Source organism: Plectropomus leopardus, chromosome 2 (genome assembly GCF_026936395.1).
Source record: "Plectropomus leopardus strain MGB_pleo_1.0 chromosome 2, ASM2693639v1, whole genome shotgun sequence".
Lineage (NCBI taxonomy): Eukaryota > Metazoa > Chordata > Actinopteri > Perciformes > Serranidae > Plectropomus > Plectropomus leopardus.
The window spans coordinates 18,604,452-18,610,973 of NC_142177.1; positions in this window are offsets into that span (position 1 = coordinate 18,604,452).

Here is a 6,522-nt window from a genome sequence, read left to right on the forward strand (position 1 = left end):
TGTTTATTTTCAAGTTTTGGGGTGGACTTATTCTGAAGAGACAACAACAGCCACTGTCTGATGTCCTCTTCAGGTCACTTATGATCCCTGGAGACATGTAGCAGTAGAACCTCTCCTGCTGCATGCTGGGTAAAATCCTTGTGGATGTCAGCATGTCTGGAGGAAGGTGTAACATTATATCCAAACAAATATTGTGTTAAGGCCTAATCCAGTTAGTCAGCAGATGGATGCTGTTGTGCATAATGACAAATCACACCCATGCAGATGTGAAATCTCTTTTTTACTGCAGGTGTGCAGAGCCACGGACAACTGCCATAATATGTTTTGGTTATAGAATATCAAAGAGATGTAAATGTGAATTTCTTTGTAAAACCTGTGATGTATCTATTACACTAATCTCTGTAAACTGATATTGGTATATGTATGCAGAATCTGTCAGGCAATGGGACAAGATCTTTGGGCACAGTCTGTGTGAAAACAGCGTGCATTGTTTTGCTGTGATTTCCAGGTTGAACAACATGTTTCCTTGAAACGGTGTGAAATTAGCTTTCTCTCATTTGGTGGGTGTGTCAGAGGTGTTACCCAATCGGCAGCGATGTGTGTATGAACCCAGTCCTGGCAGATCACACTTGCTATGGCAATGTAACTGTATATTTCGCATGCCAATTAAAAGCCTTTGAACTGAATTGAATTAAAACCCCAAATATTAAAAGGCAGAATGGCAGTGTAACACAGCAGTGTGTTCAATGCACCACCATTTCTGTTCAAATAAACGTTTAGCAAGTATTATCGACCAATCGCATTTTAGCGGCAGGTAAACGGTCTGTGTGGAGCAGTGGAACGGGTTGGCTGAAATGTAACCTCGGAATAAATCAGCTATCGTCTGACGATGAGCTTTATCTATACATTAGCTTTTAAAAATAATTATCTGCATTCTGATGTTGTTATTAGGTTGTTTTTTTTGTTGTTGTTTTTTTGAAGAGATTAGCCAAAATGCATAGGGCATGGAAAATAAAGCTTGGCCCGGAAATCCACTGGCTGCACCAGACCCCCCAAAATATTGACCATTGCCACCACAAACTTATCATCCTCATACAAAAGCCGATGAATTCCATGATTGCTATTTGTAGCACATTAGTTTATGTTATTATTATCAATGACAATGACCAGTAAAGGAATGAAAACATTTTTTTTTTTTTGGTTGATACTCATATACAACTAACTTTAAACCATTTTTTTAAACGGAAGTATGAATGAAAAGTCTCGCTTTTAAAAATAAATAAAGGACAGATTCTTTGTTTGGTTCCTTTTCTTAAAAAAATACCATAGATGAGCAAATGTGCACGATATGATAACTGTTAACATCCATATCATGGTGTACTTCCATCATATGCAAACCGCTGCAACCCTGTTACACATGTATGTTTGTATATATATTATGTGTAAATGCCTTTGGAAAATCCTGTTGTTTTTATTGTAAATGCAGATTTGAAGGCCAGAGGCTGTGTTGTATGACAGAGGTATTTTACACTAACAGCCCCTCGGGGTCCCACAGGACAGAATAGATCAGGATGATGCAGACAGACAGTATTCATCATACAATTGATTATTGGACTCAAATCCATCACTGTGTACATTTATATCAGCTCCCTCTCTGCTCCGGTGTGAAGCACCGACTGGACTTCTGACTGTGGCACAGAGTATTTGTTATGGTGTTAGAAAATAAACTGAACCAACAGTCAGAGCTCTGGCTCTGGCTCCTGGAAATCTCAAACATCAAGTTTGGCTTCTGACACTGACTGACAGAGTCAAACGGCTCTCCTGGTGCCGAACATAAACCTTTTAATTACTGCAAACATGGTTGATGAGTTTGAAGCTTGATTACTTGGCCTTCATTAGTCAGATTGTGAGCTATAGTGACTCCCAGAGGCACAATTTGCCATCTCTAAACGCTGCCAGCCTCTGTGTTTAGCAATTAGATTTACCCTACAGTACACCCAAACAGGTGTGTGCACGGACATACACACACACAGGCTCACGTATGTACACTCACACTTTTTATTATCAGCCTGAACAAGCAGGGCTGGATGCAGGAATTTCAGTCTGTTTTTTAATTTCGAGAAAGAGCCTGACTAAAAGAAAACACTGATAAAATGTGCTTAGTGTGCTGAGCCCTACATTGTTGAACTCAGCCTGTCATAATGATTTCATGTTTGCTGTGCCATCTTGGCTTTGTTTTCCATCAGGGCGGCCGGTGGTTGTCAGTACACCGAGGAGGGAGCGTTCTGCCTCAGGCCACGACACACTGATAATGAATGTTCAGCTCATTGGAAAAATAAAGTGTCTGAATTAAGTGGTCAGGATCTGGCCGTTGTTTAGGAGTGTGAGTCAGACACAGTGACACGCGCGGACGTTCAGTTTGCACAACACTCAGTCACTTCCTGTCTTATAATGCGCTGATGCAAGGCCACAGTTAGGCCAATGCAGGTGGAATGTATTGTTGATAGGCTCTTTGTGCGATACTGCATGTTGAGCTTTAACACGCTGTCCGGCAGCAGCCTGGACGCTATTTTTAGACGAGTACAGCTGCTCCTTAGCACCCACCCTTAAACCAGCCATTCACCAGAGATTTATGGCATGAGCCCATTAGAAACAGCTGTAGTGTCTTGCCACTTGCTTGTCCGAGGAGGTGTATTAAGAGATACATGTATTTTGTTTACTGTGATGCCTGTTCACAGCAGCTGACACCAGTATTAAATGTAGTTATCAGTGAGTGGTATGCCTCACGCGGTTGTGAACGTTTAAACCACAAGTCTAGAACGTCCGGCACTGCAGCGATGAGTCAGACCCTGGTCACAACGCCACCTGGGTCTAACACAAGTTCAACACTTGTGGCGAGTTGCTCCCCCACAATACCATGTGTCCCTGCATGTTAGCTCAGCACTCTGTACATACATCTGAAAAACAACTACACACTCTAGTTTGTCCCTGGTGTAGGTGACTCTGTGCTTGCTCATACATCCCTGGTGAGGACACAGAAGAGATTGCTTTGTGTTTTGAAGTGAAAAACACACACTTGTACTTCCGTTAATGTTTTGCCTTGATACTGTATCTACAGCCTCAGTCTGAGCAGGATTGTCACATGATTACAGTGGGGTAAATTGGCAGGAAGCTGCTGTGGAGGTACAGCAGGCAGAGAAATTGGCCTGGTGGTGGCTTCCTTTATGAGTGAGTGAGTGAGAGTGTGTGTGTGTGTGTGTGTGTGTGTGTGTGTGTGTGTGTGTGTGTGTGTGTGTGTGTGTGTGTGTGTGTGTGTGTGTGTGTGTGTGTGTGTGTGTGTGTGTGCGTGCACATGCTAAGGGGATCGGCACTAAACACACAGCTCCCTCAGCCACACTACAGCAGCTAAGCTTAAGTTTGGCTTATCACTGTCAGTTTGTTGTCTCCATTATTCAAAAGGACACCTTATCTGCCGGGGTGACTCGTATTCGCCTCCTCCACTGTGTGCTTCTCCACACGATGATGTTCTACATTGTTCCACATTAACTCTGGTGTCTATTTCAGCAGCTCTCTATCCATTTATTGATGCATGTCTTCCATTGATTCGAGCATTGATTTGCCATGCAATCCATTACCCATCTGTCTGTTTCAGCTGGCTTTTAAATGATCCATCAGATTGAGCTATTAAGGGGAGTAGTGGTGAAGTCCAAAGGTTGGTGATACATTCAGAGAGAGAGGGGTTCTGTGTGTGTGTGTGTGTGTGTGTGTGTGTGTGTGTGTGTGTGTGCGTGCGCGCAGTGATATGGTATTCAGTACTAAATGTGTATCTTAAAAACATAACTGATTATAGAGTAAAAATGTCTAAATTTTTGGTATAACCCAAAATCTGCACGGCATAGGGCTAGATGTTAAACCTCGACCCTTTTATAGCAATAACTAAATTGTGTCTCTTCTTTTATTTAGATATATTGTTATTCTGTTCTGTATACTTAAAGAAAACCTGCAAACAAATGATCAAAAACAAACATTATCTAGTCAGTGGCCAATTTTAGACTTAATTTTGTCAAAGGCCTTGTGTTTCTGTTTGTGTTTATACAATATTCAACAATTGTGAATTTGGGCTTTTTTGTTAAGATGAAAATTGATTTTTCCTTTAACATTTCATTAAGAAGTAAATGTTGATTGCACAATGTAATGGCTAAAGTAAATTCCGACCACCAGTGTTTAGATTAGTTCCTCACTGCCACTGGGTACAATCTCCCAGGAAAATGAAGGCTTGATTTACAGCAAAAAGGAAGTGCGTCAACCATTGTGTAATCAAAACAGGAAGATGATAGTGCTTTTGCTTTCCCAAGTAGCTATCCCCAGTTACCAAAGAGTTTCAGTGTAAGTTCTCTGCAGTTACTATCCCCGATAACGGAAATGGTGGACTATGGAACAACCAAAGTAACTGTTGAAACCGGGGTACTTGCTAGACTCTAAGGAAAATGGAAATTTCCATTTTCCTCAGAGTAAATATGTTTACCCTATTTGCTTTCTTGCTGAGACATGAGAAGACTGACACTACTGTCTTGTCTGTCTTTTAAGTATGAAGCTATAGCTAGGTGACAGTTAGCTTAGCATAAAGGCCTGGGAAAGTGGAGGGAAACAGCTTGGCTCTGTCTGAAGTTCTATAACACACCGACCAAAACTTTTAAAGCTCACTAATTTGCATAATATATTAGTTTTTTATCTTTACACAAACTGAAATAGTTCATTGGATGTCCTGAGCTCAGACTGAAGAACTTTTCGGTTAAATCGTCTGACTGCGCTCTCTTTCTCTCCCAAGCACCAGGAAACCAAAAAAAAAGAGGAAAAACATCCAAAGGACCATATTTCAAACTATCAAATACTTAATGTATCCTCAATGATTGCTGATATCTTATGTTACATGTTACATACTTAACGTGAAGTTATGCAGGACATGAACACCAGTCTTTTGGGAAAAAGTCCTATGTTTGTTTAACCCATCCAACCTGCTTCCTTTCGCAGAGTTTCGGCCTTTATTCTACTTCCATCTTTAAATCTGTCAGCACATTTGTCACATGGTTGCAGCAGTCCCGATAATTTGGGTTATTCACACATACCTGGCTCATGTTTATGTGGGTTATATACCAACTGTGGTGCATTTATTTTTGTAGATGTATGAGCAGTGCATGAGAATAGCCTGCCTGGCTCCAGCTTAATACTATCTGGACACATATGAGAGTGATATCAATCGTATCAGCTATCTGCAAGAAAATCCAAAGAGCATTTCCGAAATGTATGATTATTCCTTCAGTTTAAAGCGTCCCCCATGGTTTTAAGGAATGCCGCATGCTGAAAGTTCATGAAAACCTTCAAAATTCTATTGAATAAAATTAAAAATGCTTGGTCATCAAGCCAAAAAAAAACAAAAAAAACAGGCTGTGTTTCTTGGTTTCTGAAAAGTAAACAATTTGGAGGTTTTCACCTGACAACAGCGATATTCAGGAAAAACACACCCTTTATGCATTCTCCCTTAAAGTCCTCAAAATGTATTTTATGGGAATTTTTCCTCCCGTTTTTACACAGAGAAACGTGTGCTGAAATTTTTGGTGTTTCATAGTTTTGAATTATAGTCTAGGTTTTTTCAGGGTAAAACTTTAATCTTCCTGTAAGAACACACTTTGAGGAAACAAAGAAAATGCCACCAGCCAAACATAGATGTGGAGGGTCTAAGATGTGGGGGGTTTCCAGATTGAGATGCAAGATGGATTCATATATATTCATGAATTCAGTCAGAAAAGTCAAACGGAAGCAGTATGATAATCTTGCAGTAATTGCATTTTTCCCTCCAACTGTTTTTGGCAGAGCTGAGAGTCACATCCCAAGACATACGACGGGGGGATGCAGTCCCAAGGAGTGATACAACAGTAGTGACAGTGGACCCTGTACTTAAGGCCAGTCAATCCACAGCGGGGTCAAGTGGTGGTTATGCCAAATCCATTGGATTCATGGGTAATGGGATGGCTATCATTAGTCCCTGGATGGTCAATTATATGTTTAATTAAGCATGACAGACATAGGATAATTGAACTATTGACTTGTCTCTCTTATGCCACATTTGTCTCCTGATTCAGGGATCGGCTGAAGTCATATTTGTTTGGAGGCATGAGAACCTAATGAGAGTGGAAATGAATTTAAAGTAAAGGTAAAGCAAAATCAGCGATAGACTGTTGAACTGCTGAACTGTTTTTCACCATTTTTGTGTCCAGGATTTTGTTTGGGCGGGCCTTATGGCCTGCTTGATGACACACTGGAGTCATTGTTAATTTAACTCCTCCCCTATACAAACGAAGAGTGAGCCGCTGCAAAGCAACAGACTCTTCTTAGCAGCTAACTCAGCAACACAAAGCATACATGTCCCCCTGAGCTGAAGAACGAGCCCCTGTGCAGCTACAGACTACCGGCTTTATCAGCAGCACAGCAAAGCCCTGCTGCACAAAAAACCTGCTAACATCC